General features: G+C 44.1%; 1 protein-coding gene across 4 annotated transcripts in view; it reads left to right on the plus strand.

Moving 5' to 3' along the window:
- The first annotated feature begins 3,388 nt into the window (after positions 1-3,388).
- myt1lb (myelin transcription factor 1-like, b) overlaps positions 3,389-18,875 on the plus strand; it is a 117,598-nt gene continuing 102,111 nt past the window's right edge. For 3 of the 4 annotated variants that reach the window (XM_034112147.1, XM_071207254.1, XM_071207255.1), the window contains exon 1: positions 3,863-4,124. The gene's annotated coding sequence lies outside the window, so the exon portion shown is untranslated. Of the gene's footprint in view, positions 3,467-3,862; positions 4,125-18,875 lie in introns of those variants that run through there. The other variant, XM_034112146.1, reaches the window with a different exon arrangement.

Raw genomic sequence — 18,875 nt, forward strand, 5'->3', positions numbered from 1 at the left:
GACGAAAACATAATACATTTCACAGTAATTATAATAAAAACGTAGCTCAAGTATTTATGCAACTTGATTTGTAATAAAGTAATACAAATGAGTGAGGGGCAGGGGAGAGATGGAGATTGTGTGTGTGTGTGTGTGTGTGTGTGTGTGTGTGTGTGTGTGTGTGTGTGTGTGTGTGTGTGTGTGTGTGTGTGTGTGTGTGTGTGTGTGTGTGTGTGTGTGTGTGTGTGTGTGTGTAGGCACGTAAAAACTGTAACTATAAGTATCTGAGATAAATATGTGTAATGAAACAAATACCAACAACTGTATTGCATTGTTTTCTTATGCACAATTACTTCATACTGTCTTTGTCTTTTTCGTCCTGCATTTATTGTGCCCCCCTCAGAAAATAACTGGCCCCAGCCTGGTCCTTCCAGTGAAATCGGTCTAGAACCGCCACTGCCCCGTTCACCCAGTAAAAAAATCCCCACTTCACCACTGCCTGTAGGCTACCCGTATAGTTTTGAAAGTTATTACAGTAACAACAAGACATGGAATTTAACGCTAAAAACGTTCTGCTCTGCATATCTCCTCAAAGAGTGTACCGTCATACCTGGTAAGTGACCTTAAATTGATCCTAAAATTAAAGTGTTACTGCGTATTCACTGGTAGTTGATGACGTTACAGTAATTAGCTAACGTTAACGTTTGAGAAAAAGTATTACAAAAACTTTGCATCTCCGACCAAACTATTGTGTTTTTTTTACATTACTAGCCATACTTTTTTGACACTTATGTTGCTTCCCTGGATTATTTGGAAGGTGGCTCGTGACTGTTCCGTGAAAAACTGGTTTTAGCTAGTTTTTTGCCTTAGTTAAATTACCGTGAAGGTGAGTAAGCTAGTTGCAAAGTAAAACGTGTTTAAAATGTTTTGATAATAAGTAAAATAGCTTATTTAGCATATTTTGTGTAAAAAAAACAAGCATTTAAATTGGCCTTTACCAATGAGGACGTTTTTGGCTCGTTATAGCGGTAATGTAAAAGCACAGGTGTAAGTCATGGCGTTAATTAGGTCCCACTGAGCCAACAGGCATAATGGCAGGACCTTGGCACCTGCACACCCAAACAACATGCAACTATTCATGTTATTAGTTACACCTGTGAATGGGCGTTGACAGGGCTACAAGTGAGCTGTTATACGGGGTTATAAGGTTTTTAATTTATCCTAAAAAATTATATAAAACAACCTTTTGCTTTTATAAAAAACTACTTTTATATGTTTTATAGAAACACTCCAGCGATTAAAAACATATCTAGCTGGCAAAATCTATATCTAGATGTGTTATTGTGCGTTATAGTTTTGAATATGTAAAATGTTGTTTCACACACATGTCATTACATTTGTAAGACTGTTGGTCTTAGTTACAAAAGTAACACAATTCCCATTTCATGTATCTACAAACATCTTCTGCAGACATTTCAACCACTGGCTGATTCCCTTGAATGCTCATCTTAAGGAACCCAATGTTTAATACATAAATAAAAAATGAAAATTCTAGTCACATCCAGGTTTTCACAGCCAGCCCTGCTCTGCTGTATTAGTGAGAGCTCTGGTTGTACGCTGATACATGAGTCTGTATTATAATACAATAACTGCCTACACATCCATCTCTTGCTAGTCAAATTGTGGCATTTTCCCTATTCAGGCACATTTTACCCCTTTGTTTATTTGTTTAGGAATGTGGGGTAAATTAAGTGTGCTTGATTGGCATTAGCATAGCTAAATAAGAATTTGAAATAGCTAATATTGAACACCCTGAGGGAATCTGTGTCCCAACCCACTAGAGTACTTATCATGCCTTCCTCTACTGCCTGGCAGCATTGTTGGAGCGAGCAGTGCTTGTTGGTTCTGTAAAATACTGCTGTATGGCATTGCATTTGTTTACTGCTATAGGGAAGATCAAAACAATGTGGCTCATATACACTCCATAGTATTGGAAGAGCAAAGCATAGGCCAATGTCTTTGAATGTTATCCTGAATATTTATGTGTAAATATGAATGTATTTGAATATGTTATTGCTTGGTGCTGTCAGATGAGCATATGAGAAGTCCCCAATATTCTGTTCTGCCTATAGGGTGGATAATGCCTTCCTCTGATGAGAAGTCCCCCCCCCCCCCACTGGAGGAAAATGAATGAATTAGCACCTCTTGTCCAGTAAGAAAATAAACCTAATTTATAATCTAATTATGATGATGTCTCAGGGATCAAATTAGCATTCTCTGTGTTTGCATATCTGGGTAAATATGGAAATCATCACGTCGTTATTTCCATTTCCATTCACACAAGAGTGCGTGTGAATGTCACCCTCTTTATGGTTTCGAACATGATTATATTGTAAATATTGTCTGCTGTTTGGGAGCAGTGCATTACCAGCGCTCCTCACTGAACACATGGCTGCAGCTAGCCTGTTTCAATACTCATTCATCTTCTGTGCTCTTAATTCTGGTGCTCAGCCAGCCTCGAAGCCTGGGATGGGGGGGGGGGGGCAAGTGTTAATTAACAGCAAGCCAGCGATCAGCCAGACACTTCCTTTAAGTTTTCATCCTGCATTTCTCAGCTCTCTGAATGATCCCAGGCCAAATGCACCGAAAACCAGATTCATTTTGCCTTTTTGAAGACACACATTTGTGTCTCTCCCATTTGAAATAAATGCACTGCACATGTTCCACATGGCTCACTATCACCCTCATCCCTCCTCTATTCTCCCTCTCTTCCCCCTCCCTCCCTCCCTCCCTCCCTCCCTCCCTCCCCCTTCTCTACCCGGGGCCCGTGGGAAGAACTGACTCTGGGAGCAGACAGTCTGCAGCCCTGAATAAATGTATAAGAGGGAGAAGGGGAAGGGAGGGCACATCAGCAGGCAGAGAGAGAGCAAAGGAGAGAGAGGGAACGTATTGAGTGTTGGAGGACATGCATGCACAGTGCACAGAGAGAGAGAGAGAGAGATACACATAGAGCCAAAAAGAAACAGAGAGAGAGAGGAGGAAACCAGTTCAGCGTATAGCTCTGAGAAAGGAGAGAGAGCATTTCAGCTTCCTTCAACCATCTCTCCCTCGCATCCCAGCACTAACACATGCTCATACACACTCCCACCTCTTCTCCCCGGCACTCTCACACACTTCCACGCAGACACACACATAGACACACAAAGGCACACACACACGCACGCACGCACACACACACACACACACACACACACACACACACACACACGCACACGCACGCACACACACACACACACACAAACACACAGGCACGGTTGCTTTAGGGTATACCAGTCGGCTTTGGCAGTCCTCTCCTTTGTTGTTTTTGCTTTTGGTTAGTCTCAGCGGCAGCGCGGCGTGTGCCTGAATCGCCGGGCTGGGTGCATGTGTACATGTGTGTGTGGAGTCTGCGAGGCGGCGTGTGAAGGATGCCACTAGCAGCACCCAGGTAAGTCACTTCCTTCCTTTTTACCCTTTCTGGCTTCCCGTTCTGCTCTTTCTTCTCCTTTTTCTTTGTGTTTTTCTTTCTTCCTCTCTGATCAACACTTTCTCCATCTCGCTTGGGATGGTCGTCTCTCCCCACCTACCTCGCACACCCGCTATGTACAGCTCTGCTCTCCCTCTCTCTATTCCTCTCTCTGTGTGCTCTCTCTCTCCCTCAGTGTCTCACTCGGTCTGCGTTACACCGTCTCCTCCAGACTGTGCTCTCGCCATCCCCGCTTCCCTCGCCTGTTTCCTCTGCTCTCTCTCTCTCTCTCTCTCCTTCTCTCTCACTCTCTCTCTCCAGGCTGCGCCTCATTGGTGTGTCCTGATTCCCTTTTTCCATTAGGCTCCAGGCCCATTGGTCGCCTGCCTTCCAACCATTATCTCTACTCCTCCACCCCTCTGTCATCCTTCCTCCCTTTTGCTCTCCCTCCTTCCCTCCTTCCCAGTCATCTTTCAAGTCGTAAAAATGATTTGCATGCAGGAAGAGAGCAGAACTTTGCAGTGAGCACAGTGAGTGAATAGGGAGAGAGTAAGGGAGAGAAGTCAAAGAAAGACTAAAAAGGACAGGAAGCGCATTCTGGAGCGCAGGAGGAAAAAGTTTCAAGAGAAGACGGCAGTTGGTAGGTGACATGTGCTTGTTTACAGCGTCTCGTGTCTTCTACACAGTTTTCTCAGTATCATTTGTTGTTATCGTGGTACTAATTGTTCAGATGTATTGTTCAGCATTCATATTGTAACCTTATGGTTCTGGTGCAGTGATTTAAGTGAGATAAAGTAACAGCTGGCTGAGGTGATTTGGTGAGTTTATTGTTCCGGTTGTGTTTGTCGGGAAAGGCTAATATTATGTTTATCTCACATTGTTTTGAACAATTGCTTCATCTACTGAAAATATGTGTTGCCTATGAAATGCAGTTTGGATTCACAAAGAGGATGTTGAAGTAGAGGCCAAATGCGAACACTCGTTTCAAAGTTTGTTCTGTAAGTGTTGTGCTCCTGCTGTAGATAATGGTGCACTGCAAACTTCAGCTGTGTTGGAAAGGTGCTTGCTATCACTGTAGATGTGTTATACTGTTTAATCCAACCATATTTTGATATGATCTCAAATAGATTATTACTATCATATGGAGTTATATTATTTTTGTCATTTTCTTCCTGTGTTAGGGGGTAGGGTTTTTTCTTTGTATCTTTACTAAAATCATTCCCTCATGTTTTTCCCTGTTTTATTTGCTATCACTTTGAGCTTTTGGAGGAAACAGTTTGGCATCCAGGGAAGGGAGACACTTTGACTGCCAGAAAACAATTAGAGGCAGTGGAAATAGAGACGGAGAAGAGACTGAGGGAGAGAAAAGAGAGACCTAGAAGTTGGAACAGAGTCGAGTAAAGACATTGAAATACAGTGAACTCTTTGGTTGTGTTGCAAGCATACAAACGCATCACACACACATGCACACGCACAGACACGTGCACTCGGTCTATATGTCACCTAACACACCATCCTTTTGTGATTGGCGTTTAAGAAAATACAATGCAGATGTTGCGTGAGCGTGCCGGTGCTCCCGTGGGTGGCATATACTGTACACAGCAGTAAGCAGATGCGCTGCAACATGTTTCATTCTGTCAAGACAAACAAAGCTCTGATACAAAGTCATGTACTTGTGTCTTGCCCAAAGTGTGTCAAAAGGAATGTTTCTCATGTCAACAAATGGTGGCAATGTTTGCTGACATCTAGGATACTGTGTGGGAATTTAACAGCGTGTTCCTCATACCAAACAGGTTTTCTACAGGATATGGGCATAGTTATCACAATATCATTTTTGGTATTCATACTCCTTATCGTTTTATAGTTGTAGTCTGATCTCAGTCTTTTACATTTCTTTTGTTGTAAGAGACAAGCCGGTGAATCGTCATTCCATCCTCTCATGATTTCCAGCAGATAGTTAATGTTTCACTTCAAGCTCTTGTATTTAGTACAGTGTCTTTCAGTGCTCTTCTTTCAGAGCGGTGTGTCAAGCACGCATGTTGGCATGAGGTGAAGTCATGTTCTTGGGGATGTCCCTTTAGCTGGAAGACGAAGAAAATGCCTTGTTTGTCAGTGAGAGACTCATTTGGTGTGCTGAGGGCATGTGCGTGTTTCGTGCCACCGCGGTGCCTGATCTGCTTTGCGGAGCGAGCCGAGGACAGGGAGACCGCTGAATGGGATTCAATTATAGAGGGAAAGCACGCTAGTCGGGTCTTACTGTGACCAAGATTGCAGGAACCCCCTGCTCTATTCTGTTTCCCTCTCTCTCTGATGTGAAAGTAAATGAACCCAGCCCCTCATAACCACAACAGTCCCGTCAGAGCTGGAGGGGAAATTGGGTGTTGATGGAATTGCTGAATATGGACTGTAAGGTCAAGAAATGTATTGATGCACTGTACTCAGGTACTTTTACGTGTGGGAGTTGTCCCTGCCTCTCCGCTGGTATTTTTGTTGTTAGTCATTTCAATTGTATCTATGTCAGTTAAATTATTAAAATATTAAAAAAAAACTGCAGATTTCAAAAAAAATATGTATATTAAAAAATAAATATATATATATATATATATACAGCTACAAACATAGTCTAATGGCTGGATGGGTGGGGGGTCTTATTCCAGCGTTGCGTGGGAGATACCGCATGTCCCGTATTCCTCAGCAGCCTAATGAATGAGCAGCAGAAAGCCTCCTGGGGATCCCCCGCGTGCGATCGGCAGGAGCGGGTTTGTGGGGTGGGGGCAGCCATGCGCTAATATTAGCCTCCATGTTGAGTGGCTGGATCCCACATGCACATGCTATGCTTAGCATGTCTGAGCCATTCACTAGCCATGACTCTGCATTCATGCTAGACTTTGCAACTCCCTTGACCAATATGGAAAAAAACTATTTGTTGATTAATTACTAACTGTACATATTTACATATTAGTATTGCTGGGCTTGAATGTTGAGGTAAATCCGATGCAGTGTAAAATGATATGATGTTGGGGTTACCTTTTACATAAGAAAGATATTTAATTACCACCAAGCCAATAAGCAGAATGTGTGGAAAGTCAGTGATGGATGGCATTCTTGTCCTGTAATATCATCTCCCATGCGTTGGTTGGAGTTTCCTCATGAAGGGGGGTGGGATCAGGAGAGAACAGTGTGAAGCTCATTCGCCTTCAGTGTGAAGCTCCGTGCTGGCATGCTAAAAGGAAGCGGCTGCTGACATTGTGTGTTTCAGAAGACATGCATTTCACACTATGGAGAAGAGTTGACAATATAAAAAAAGATATATACAACAGAGCATTGTAACATTACCATGACAAATGTACTTCTAGTAAATTGTATTTTACGAACTACCTGTGTAAACCCAGGACCTGTGACCAGTCTCTCAAAATATCTCTGCTGTACAACTCTCGGTAGCTCGGTGCTACCTCCAGCTCCACACCAGGAGCTATCTCCCCGCCACAGTGCAGATCACACTCTCTCCCTGTGGTGAAGGCTAAGACAGGCTTACAGGCTGGCCTTCTAACATAACCTGCCCTTGACGCTCGACTGTGGTGCACCGACAGAAGGGCTGGCCTGCAGTATATTTGCCCACGCCACGGAGGCTGTCTGCTCTCTCTCCTTAACGATGAATCAGAGCTTGATACAAATCAATTAAGCAGCAGCTGGGATTATTTTTTAATATTTCCGCTTGAACATAATTTTTCTGGAGGACTTATATTTGTTCTCATTATTACTTGCACAATGGCTAGAAGGCTCAGCCTCTGGTTGTGTTGTGAATGTAAATCCTTGTGAGCCTGTGAGAAGACACCACAGGTAATCAATGTGTTCTTCCAATCAGCCGCAATGACGTGGTCAGGCCAGGGCGGAGAGGGGATTGATCTATTTGAGCACAATGTCAATACTGACGTCTACTCAGTGTGAGATGAAGCTGCTCGTGTGTCCTTCACACATACATCCTCGCCACGCTTGTCAGGCTATCAATTATGATACATTCATTGTCAAGACCAAAATTCTGTATTTTTAACAGCTGTTGGTAATATTATTACATTTCCAAACAACTGTATTTAGTAACTAAGATGTCTTGACTTGGACTTGTTGAAAAACTGAAATTCTTTGACACCGAATCCATCAACTGTCCTTGCTCTCTTACAATGGTAAGTAGATTATTAGCTACTCTCCTTCTGCACTTTATAATAGAGGCATCCATAGTGGGACTATTATTAACATGGGTTACACATTAAAAAACATAAACAAACATGTCTGAATGTGGGCACTGATAAGTTCCATTAGAAAACAAATACAATGTGTTTTATTTCGTTTAAAAAGGTTAAACGACGGTGGCAGCAGTGGGAAAATAATATATTTGATGTATGCCTTATAAAAACATGTACCACCAGTAACACTAACCACGTGGCAAGCCTACTTGTTACTGGCTAAAGTTGTAATATAACACGTGACAGGTGACCATGTCGATATTTTCTCTCTCTTGTAAAATAGGTATAAATAGAGAATTTCAGTGTCGGCATCCCTCCAGAGATAGCACGGGTGCCCCCCATCTTACACACACACACACACACACACACACACACACACTCACTCACTCACTCACTCACTCACTCACTCACTCACTCACTCACTCACTCACTCACTCACTCACTCACTCACTCACACACACACACACACACCTCGGTGCCTTTCCTCGCGGAAAACATGATCTATCTCCTGGCCGGCAGGCCAATTAAAAACCAATCAGCCCGCTCGGAGTGCGTTGGTAATGGGAAAGCCACAGCAATGGAGGAAGTAGGCTGATTAATGGACATTTTCACCTTGTGGCATAACAGCCTCCCACAGGCATCCATCACCCTAGGGGACAGCGCTCACCTACACTTAGGCCCCACACCTATCCAGCACAGCCAGACATATTGCATCAGTTGCAAATGTCTAAGCCTATGATGATGAGCATAAAGCCTGCCTGACCTGTAGGCCATTGCGATCATTTGTTGCAAGGTGGCATCCTGACTAAATCTAGGCTGTTGGCTCTGCCTCCTTTCATGGTAAGATTTTAGAGGCCATTTCAGATAGAGGATACACTGGTCAACGTTTTGGAAATACAACTCCTGGAACGTTACTAATATTATAACTAGTTAACCTTTGGATGCTTTAAAAAAAGGCCTCAAAACCCATCTTTTCAATAGAGCCTTTTCCTAGACCTTTTATTTGTTACTACCCTTTTTTACAGGTTTTTGACTATTCATTCTAACGTGTTCTGTGCTGTTTTATATTGTTCCATGCTAACTGCTTGTAGCACTTCGGGATTTGTCTTCAAATATGAAGTGCGTTACAAAATTACAAACCCATTATTATTATTATTATTATTATTATCATTAACCCTCTGTCCTGATATTTACAGGCTTTGCGTGGATGTCTGCAGTCTCTGTATCTGTTTTGTCAGGTAAAAGTTGGACTTGGGGGCAGACACATTTTTAACATTAGGGTCAAGAGTCTCTTGCTAAGGAGGAGTTCAAAACAGTGTGTCTGTTTTCCCCCCAGGTGCCTGTGTAAGGCTGCAAACATTCAAAAGAAAAGTATAAACTGTGTGAGTGAGGTTTGTTCAATTTCAGGAGCTGCTGTGACCTACTTCACACAGCCAGGCAGCTAGCTGTAAATAAGGATTTTCATAACCTGGTTTGGCCTTTTCCCATTAGAGGCACAACTGTGCCTTGAAGAATATTACAAAGAGCACAGGAGCAGCTGTTTAGTGCGCTGCTAGGATATCATCAAAGCACTGACCTTGAGACTGCTTGTGTTGTCATGCGATTACAATTAGTTTTAGTAATACATTTAGTACAAAGGTATGGTTGTGTGCAAACCGTAATAGAAAACACGGTACACATGCAGGCAAGTCAATCTTTTGTGCCCCCTGCTAAATCTTTTTTTAAAGTAGTATAATCTACATTGAGTCCCCTGATACTCTTGTCCACACACACGAGGGAGGAAGAAACATCACAGATTATAACTCCAGCAAGTTTATAAAGCTGAACCTCACATTCATTAAGCTGTAGCTCAAAGTTGACATGATGTTTAATGATGTGCGCAACTGTTGGATGTCTGCCTGATATGTCACTAAATGTATATAATGGTAGGTTAAGCATGTACCATGGCAAACAGAATGGACTTGGTCCGTCACAGTTATTCAGAGCTCACACATAAATACAAAAATAACATTAGTTGTAGGGTTATGTTTGCAAGTAGCAAAACATACTGTAACTAAGCTGTGTACAAAAACATTCACCCCAAGTCAAATATATTCATCATGTTGATTTTGCATAAACATTTGGAAATGAAAAAACGATAACATTGGCACCTGTTAACATTATCTTTTTTATTTTTGAACAATGACAAGATGAATCAGAAAATGTTTCAATCACAACAACACCCGCCTCCTCATAGTGGAGAAGCCGCCTCCTCATCGCCCTAGTGTCACCACTGAAAGTCAAGAGTCCTCGGATACTTTGAGACAAAGACTTTGTCTCTGAGATGATGAGAATCTTTCAATCACTGTTTCACAGGATTCCAGCATATAGGGCTATTACAGGAATGTAGGCAAAAATAAAGGAATACAAATTAAGTGGGGGGAAAAAAAGAAAAGAAATAGAGCTACGATAAGGAGAGAACAAATGCATGAAAAATAGAAAGAAAAAATGAAATAATAGAACGCAAAAAGGGAGACTTCCAAGCCAGACTAGGGGAAAGTGGAGCGATATTGGAAAATGATTACCAAACACACATCCATTATTCAACGGGGCAATCAGGGAGGGCACAGTCTCCTTATTTATGCTAGCTCTGTAAATCAGATTTGTCGGTTTTGATCACTCTAAAATCTCCCAGTCACACGCCGGCAATATTGGGGGAATATTACACTGTCTAATGGGTAATTGATGACGGCATGTGATACCGGCCGAGACGAATGGACGGCCTACAGGAGCAAGGAGAGGGGAGGTTAGAGGTGTGGGGAGAAGAGATGACTGCTGAGTGCAGCGAGGCTTTCAGCGCTCTCCTCATACACAGGCTTCATCCTAGCTTCTCTTTTCCATAGAAGCACTGAAGTGCAGGGCAGAATGGATGTAAACCCCGATCTGTATGCTCTGCTGACTAAAGAGGGCATTGTATCAGGCGTTTGATTCAATCAGGACTCCAAGCTTGTTGTCGACAGCGACCCTGTTATTTTCTGTGCAGCTATTCCCCTGTTCTAACTGAATAGCTATGATTGAAGAAGGTTGGAGAGGAATGAAAGTAAATTCAAATAAACACGGCTGATGTGTGAAGATCAGGCAAGCACGAATCTGGATGTGTGTGTATGCAGATACATGTGTGTGTGATGGGCTGATGCCTATTCTACAGCGTGGGGAGGCAGGCAGACATGGTGCGCTCTGAGTCGCAGCGTCTCTGTGAGGGTGGCCTGACCTCTGCCTTCAGCTCCGCTTCACAGGACAGCAGCAAATAAGAGGTGTCATCGCATGACAGCAGCATAGCCCCTCTTTAGGACTGACAGCTCATCGAACGCACACACACAAACACACACACAAATATGCGGTACCAGGCAAATGCGCCAATGCAGGCAGGGATGTGTGTACACATGTATGCAAACATGCAAGGCGAGGCAACAGTTGGAACATGAACAGACATAGATGCATACATATTGACACACACACACTTCCGCACACATTCCCAGGAAAACACACAGTGCCAATCAATAAGTGTGTTGCTAACATACGGCTTTTGTTTAGAGAACAATGATTTGGATTCACTTTTGACCACTTAGTGCTTTGGTTTACTTTGACTAGCGGAGATCAGACTCAGATGCAGAAGGATTGTGCCCTGATCACACGCATGTTTGATGCGATTCCTTTTTAAGAATAAGCATTTGATTCAGAGAGTCCATTTTTTGTCCAGATAATCTGTCTTTTTGTCATGTCCATTTCATTTGAATCAATCAGATTTCTTTCCTGTCCGGTTTTCTGTAGCTCCGTAGTAGTCAAAGAATTCTGACCAAGGAGCTCAGTTGTCGGTAAAGCCATGAAACACAGCGAAGAGAATGCACTCTTTGTTTGTGAGGCATGAGAACTTAGTTTATTGCTTCAGTGTTTCCCCTAGGATGGAGTCATGGCAGCGGTGCTAAGGCACGCGGGCCCAGCTACATGTGAGCGCGGAGCCAGTGGAATTTTGTAGTGCGTGTGCGAAGTGCGCCCCGCCAATACGTTTCTATGTGTCTGCCAGCACAAGAAAGGCTCTTGAGGCTCTACAGGTGTATTTTGCTGAATCACCTTTATTGAACACACAGTAACACAAATACTACACATCCGCATAACAAACAATCAAATGTATGCAATTTAATTATTTTAACCTGCTTTATTTGGGGGTGGGCCTCACCTCCTCTAAAAATATTTAAATGTTGAAGTTAAATCCATCAATCTGGTGCACTTTGAGCACAAGATGAATTTATAGATACAGCTCTCAACACTCCGATGAAAGGGAGCTGTATACTTTTCAATAATCCAAACAGCTTTAGAATATGATCACAACCAATAACAAATAATTTCAACTGGTTTATTCTTATCTTATGTTACCTAGTTAGCATTCTTTCTTTTTCTTTATGCACATTTGACTAATCCCTCCCTTTTAAACTTGTTACTGTCCTGTAGTACACATTGGAATGATGTCTTACTTTATTTTGTACATCTATATTAAATAGTTAAAGGTGTGCTCTCTCTAGCTCTCTCGCTCTCTCTCTGTCTCGCTCGCTCACAGAGGCTGTGTGGCCACGGATTATTATTTGTATGTATTTAAAAAGAAAGAAGTGGTACCTGGCTGGCGCCCCGTAGCAGCGGCGCACATACATTCATGTGCCGTGGCGCTGCCACGGGAAACACTGTGCTTCTTTTGGGGAATTGCCAGAAGCAGAGAGATTTGAAGTAATCAGGCTTTAGTGAGACGGAGATGTAAAGCCTGTTATTTACATGAATACATATGGCACATTTACATTTGTTTAAATGTATGTAAAGTATGTGTTTCTTTGCACTTAATAACACCTTGCTTGGAGAAATTATAAAAGATGAGGCTGTGCACTGTTGTCTACTGTACCTGTGCTTTGTCAAAGCAATGTGTCGAGGACTTAGGGTCTGCAGTGTATAAGTGTGATGAGGACACTAGATGGACTCGAGTGCATCAAGTCTTGTGCGTTTGAATGATTTATACACGCGTCTCCTGTGCACGTGTGTTTATACGTGTTTGTTGTTCTAAGTGTGTTAGCAGACAGAGACGCTGCTCTTTAAACTAGGGCATATTCACCTGCTACCTAGAGGCGTCCTCAGACACCCTGAAACCGCTGACAACGCACCTCTGGGCCTTCCTACTCTCACACACACACACACACACACACACACACACACACACACACACACACACACACACACACACACACACACACACACACACACACACACACACACACACACAGTTGTAGTCGCACTGTCTCTCCTCATGTACCCTCTCCCTGTCTGTCCTTCCTCCGCTCTCTGTGCCATTTCCTTTATCATAGCCTGTGTCCCTCTTTCTCTCTCACACGTTCTCTCTCCAGCCCGTTCCCCTCTCTCTCTCCCAAGCATGTTGTGTGCCTCTCCCCCCTTTCCCTCCAAGTCTATTATTTTGCCCTGCGTCTGGCTCCCCGTGTCATCTGTATCCGAATCTCTGTAACAGGACTTTCCCTCTTAGTGGATGATTAGTTCAAATATAACTGTGGGGGGGGGGGGGGTGCAAGTTTTGCCATCACTTCTTGATCTCAGTTCAGCCGTTAACGAGGCGGGTGAATCACATATTTACTGTTAACAAGGAGGATGCCATCGTTTTTCATTCCTCCTCAACAATTGCACCCCACAGTGTCATGAATAATAAATCAGACCCTCTGTGTCAGCATCGGTCTCTGCATACAGACAAGAAAGCCATAGTGTGATCCGCTACAGAATGCAGGAGGAATTTGGAGCTCTGCACTCTGAGCCCGATTCCGGCTTTCCTTCCATGGCTGCAATGCATGCAGGTCATTGCCAGGTCTCTGTTGAACGTTTCTTTGCCTGTGTTGAGCTCCTGATTTTGTTCATTTTACTAGAATTGCTGTTCCCTTTTTCTGAATAAAAGCGCTACTCATTTAGATCTGTAGTCTTAGCCCTCGCCGCCGCTCGCTTCCCCAAAAGAAGGCGCTGCCCTGCTCTTGTAAATGACCTCATTTTCCTGCTCGGCCCAGCGTTTTCTGATGTGAGCGTTCCAAAATAGCTTGGCGACAGCAAAGCGTGGCAAACTCATTTCCATCTTGCATAACAGGGACCACATATTCCCCCCCTTCCTAAGCTCAGCGGCGAGATGGCTCATACTCTCTCAGCTTCCCACCTCATTGTATGAGGAACACGAGGATGTCATGAGTTTCACTTTCAGCCCAGTTTGTGCATTATGTCTGGAACATGTCCTTTGAGTGTACAGTAAGTGTGACTTGGTGGATCCCTTTGATAGAATGTACAGTAAGTGTTCAGTCCAGAATATCAAATAAAATAAATTGCATTGTTAACAAAGGCACGCCAACATAAGTCATATTCAGACATAGCCTATACGATGATCTATATTGCGTACTATAACGACATCAACATACTTGTTTATATGGTATACACAGCCTATTAAAGCAGCGTACTGCACATTGCAAGCCCTGCATCAAATCACAGGAAGACCACATGCAATTGGCCCAAATCTACTCGCTGTCATTGAATGGGCTTTGGATAGAGATAATGAGGAGTAGGGGGTTGAGAGGGGAATCATTATTTTACCCATGGCTACGGCGCTTCTTAACGGGGTCTGTAGGGCGCCTTCACAAAGCTAATGTAGAGAAATGGAAACAGATGGAAGGCATGATTATTTGATCTGCAAAGAGCTCTTGGTGGGCTTTGTAGTAACTGGACTAGACTGCTCAGAGGCAAGAGAGTGGGTTGTGTACGTCTGTGGGTGTGTGTGCGTGTTCCGAGGGACGCGGTGTGGGTGGCTATTGTTTGTGTGTACATGTGCGAGTGTGTTTGTCCATCTGCTCTCGTGCTTGTATGCATGGCACGTGCCTGCGTACTCCTAAAACAATAGTAATATATGTGTACACTCCAAACAGGGCCCTTTCATCAGGATTGAGCAATGGTCAGGTAGAAAACAGGCGTTGCTCTACATGCAGTGTACAGGTATCTTGGTACGTCGCTAAAGGCAGTGTGTGTCCATCATTTCTGATCATTTGGTCAACCACAGAGTACCTGTGCCTGTATGCAGCAGCAAGGTTGGTTTGGCGTGTCCATTCACACTTTCATCTGCTTCTCTCCTACACACATATGCTGTACACATAGTTTATAAATGCATATGTTGACACCAGTGTCTCTACTATACCAGGTGTCCACCCAAAAAGCATTTCCACTGTGAATAAATCACACAATCAAATGTACTGAGGCATATGGCTCTATGCTGTCCAGCCCACACACAATAGAGGGAGAATTAGTCAAGCTCTGTTTTATTCTATTGATCTCACTGCAATGCTGGAGCTGTCTCCATGCCTCCCTGCACAGTATGCACAGCTACAGCGGCACTCCCACAGCACAGAGTGGATGGGCCTTACACACAGAGAGCTTACATCAAACTACTACTAGCATGCAGATAAACCCAGCAACACCAGCACTTACACAGCACAGACACACACACACACACACACACACACACACACACACACACACACACACACACACACACACACACACACACACACACACACACACACACACACACACTCTGACAAAACATACAGCCTCTCACCTGTCCCTCGGTCTTTGTCAAAAACGACACAGACACATAGTCGCAGAGTGGGGTACATTATCACATGTGGTTTGCTGTCAGGTGAGGGGTTGGGGGACGTGTGTGTGTGTGTGTGTGTGTGTGTGTGTGTGTGTGTGTGTGTGTGTGTGTGTGTGTGTGTGTGTGTGTGTGTGTGTGTGTGTGTGTGTGTGTGTGTGTGTGTGTGTGTGTGTGTGTGTGTGTGTGTGTGTGTGTGTGTGTGTGTGTGTGTGTGTGTGTGTGTGTGTGTGTGTGTGTGTGTGTGTGTGTGTGTGTGTGTGTGTGTGTGTGTGTGTGTGTGTGTGTGTGTGTGTGTGTGTGTGTGTGTGTGTGTGTGTGTGTGTGTGTGTGTGTGACTGGCGGGCCACACCTGTCAACTGTACTCCATAGGCTGGGTGCTGATGCTATCTGACAGCCTGGGTGCCAGTGTGTGTGTGTGTGTGTGTGTGTGTGTGTGTGTGTGTGTGTGTGTGTGTGTGTGTGTGTGTGTGTGTGTGTGTGTGTGTGTGTGTGTGTGTGTGTGTGTGTGTGTGTGTGTGTGTGTGTGTGTGTGTGTGTGTGTGTGTGTGTGTGTGTGTGTGTGTGTGTGTGTGTGTGTGTGTGTTCCGTGACCGTTTGGATGAGTCATTGTTATGCCCCCGCTGCTTTTTCCCCAGAGGACCCTCCAGTGTCTGACTGGTGTGTGTGTGTGTGTGTGTGTGTGTGTGTGTGTGTGTGTGTGTGTGTGTGTGTGTGTGTGTGTGTGTGTGTGTGTGTGTGTGTGTGTGTGTGTGTGTGTGTGTGTGTGTGTGTGTGTGTGTGTGTGTGTGTGTGTGTGTGTGTGTGTGTGTGTGTGTTCAGACTCTATTAACAGCTGGCCTCTTACTCACAGAGTAAACAAACACGTTGGACCATCATCATTTTTAGTGATCTAGTCTCTAGTAGTTGTTGCACCATGCCTGTGCCACACAGTCCCACTGTGCGCTTGTGTCTGTAGCTCAGTCACTTGCTTTAATTCACAGGAAGGATTTACATTAAAGGACAACACCTTTCCCAAATTGGCTGATAGTAATGCAAATCACGTTGCTTCAAACGTAATGTTTCAGCCCACTTCACATCCCGTGTAGCAAATGACTACGTTCTGGATGTGACTCTCAGACACCATTCTTCAATCATGGCCGCCACAGCCCGAGCATTATGAAGCAGCTGTACCCTCCAGTGCCTCTCAGCAGCACATGCATTTGGCTGAAATATTCAGCCCAGCTCACAGCGTTACCTTGCATGTATAATTACCGGATATGCTGCCTGCCGCTGATAACTCTCCCAAACAATGTTTGAAGGGAGAAGGCGGCGATGAATTCCCAATGAAGTGTGAAAAAGACTGATTAAAATTGCCGTGGTCAAAAGCCAGCGCACCAGTGTGTTCTGCTCTCGCGGACCAGGGGAGATGTAGAGACAGGCTCTGCAGTTAAGATAGCTAGCTTTTTTTCTATACTGTGCTCGGGATTGATTTGTTTTTGCTATTTTTGGTCCACGGTGAAAATTAAATTGGCATGTATTTTTGTGTTTTGGCTCAGATCGTCATAATAAAAAACACATTTGGTGCAATCTGTGAGCCGTTCTATTCCCTAAATGGGTGGCTGTACAGCAGCATACATTTTCACAGTCTTAGGGGTTCACTTAAGACTCAAACTATCTCTACTGCTAAAATCCATCATTCATTGTTGTTTGAGTTTAATCTTCCTGCCAATCTCCATTACTCTAACGCACTCGCTTCATGATCCAAGGATACGTGTGTTTTTGTGTATGTGCGGTTAGCTTTGCAGCTGTATGTGTTGTTAATTGTTTATGTATGATTGCATTCATTATATATTGTGTGTTTGCGTGAGAGAGTTGTTCTTGTGTGCTTGATGATACAAACTATACTGTATGTGTATGTGCACCTGTATGTGGCTGCTTGCTACAGCCCAGGCGCCTGGGAGCCTAGTTGCAGAGGGGTGGGAGGGCAGGAGGGATGGATGGCGTCTCATTCGAGGCGTGTGGGCGTCAAGCTCCGGGCACCTAATTACAGCCCCGGCTCCCACAGCCTGCCTGCGTCTCCCTCTGCCCCCATGTTTGGGTGCATCTTCCCTGGCAGAGTCACATGATACGCTCCTCTCGTCTCCAAAGCGTTGGTCTCAGGAGGGCTCCACCTTAGCTCAAAGCACGGCTGTGTCTGATTAGCTGGCTTAAATGAGATCCCTAGCTAGCTGGCTATATTGTCATTCTCTTTGTTGACAGTTATGAGATGGGCAGCCAGACAGCCACCCGACACATTTAGCTTGTGAGCTTGATCAGGAGAATTCGGCATCATGTCATTGGCATCACCAATCTGTAGGGACCTCATTTGGACTACTCTATAGTCGAGAAACTAGTGCACCGGCTAGCTAGCATTGTGAGTCTGGGCTAACAAGGCCTTTTTAGTCTTCCGTTCGTCTCTTGTACACTGATGTATAGTTCAATAATTGGTGGTTATTAGTGAGCATGCTGGAAGAGGAGCTGGGTTGCTGGTTAACCCTTTCCTCCCTGAAAGGACTGCAGTTGTCTTTCATCTCATTTCAGAGGATTTAAAGGCAGAGAGATGGCAAGAAGAAGTAGGAGAGAGAGACAGAGATGAATGCCTATAGTGGGGGTCGGTTATTATTTTTTTGCCAACAGCAGATGCCAGGCACAGTGGTTTCAACCGGGCACACTTTAAAACACAACACAGCTGCCTTCTCTGCATCTGGGCACCGGATAGAAAGAGGAGGGAGGAGAGAGAAGCAGGAGAGAACAAGGGAAAAGACAGGGAATAAGAATGAGAGGGAGAAAGCAGGGGACACACTGTGTAGGGAGAAACATCGGGAACATGAAGGAGGAGAGGGGAAGAAACAAAGGCTGACACAGATAACATCTATCAGCGGAGCAGCAACATGGGCTGGGTCTACCATTATAAATAGAGAGATACCCACACCCCCCTCCCAACCTCATCCCCAGTTTAGTATTCCCTTCCAAAAGCAGGGAACCACTAACTGGGCCAATCCACAACAGGGATTAGCTATCTAGCTGCAGAGGCATTTAAATGTGCTCATAGCCAACTCTGCGCTGTAGTGACTGTAAACACAAACACATACTGAGGTGGCTGGAAGAAGGAAGGAAGGAAGGAACACACACAGTTTACTCTATTCTTTTTAAAGGGATGTCAAAAATCATTTAAATACTACAAAGAAGACATGTTACAAAAAGAGTGCAATATTTTAAGATGGAATGGAATGTTCTCATGGAACCAATGGTAACAGCAGGGTACTGAACGGAAAGGCTATTAAATGCCAATAAATGCAACAAACATCAAAACAAGATGTGCAATACTGTACGCAGGATGAGTGAAAAGATATGAATATGAAAAGAGATGAATGAAATGTACGACCAACCAGAAAGACTGTGGACACAAAGAGTTGACCTTACG

Source organism: Pseudochaenichthys georgianus, chromosome 22 (genome assembly GCF_902827115.2).
Source record: "Pseudochaenichthys georgianus chromosome 22, fPseGeo1.2, whole genome shotgun sequence".
Classification (NCBI taxonomy): domain Eukaryota; kingdom Metazoa; phylum Chordata; class Actinopteri; order Perciformes; family Channichthyidae; genus Pseudochaenichthys; species Pseudochaenichthys georgianus.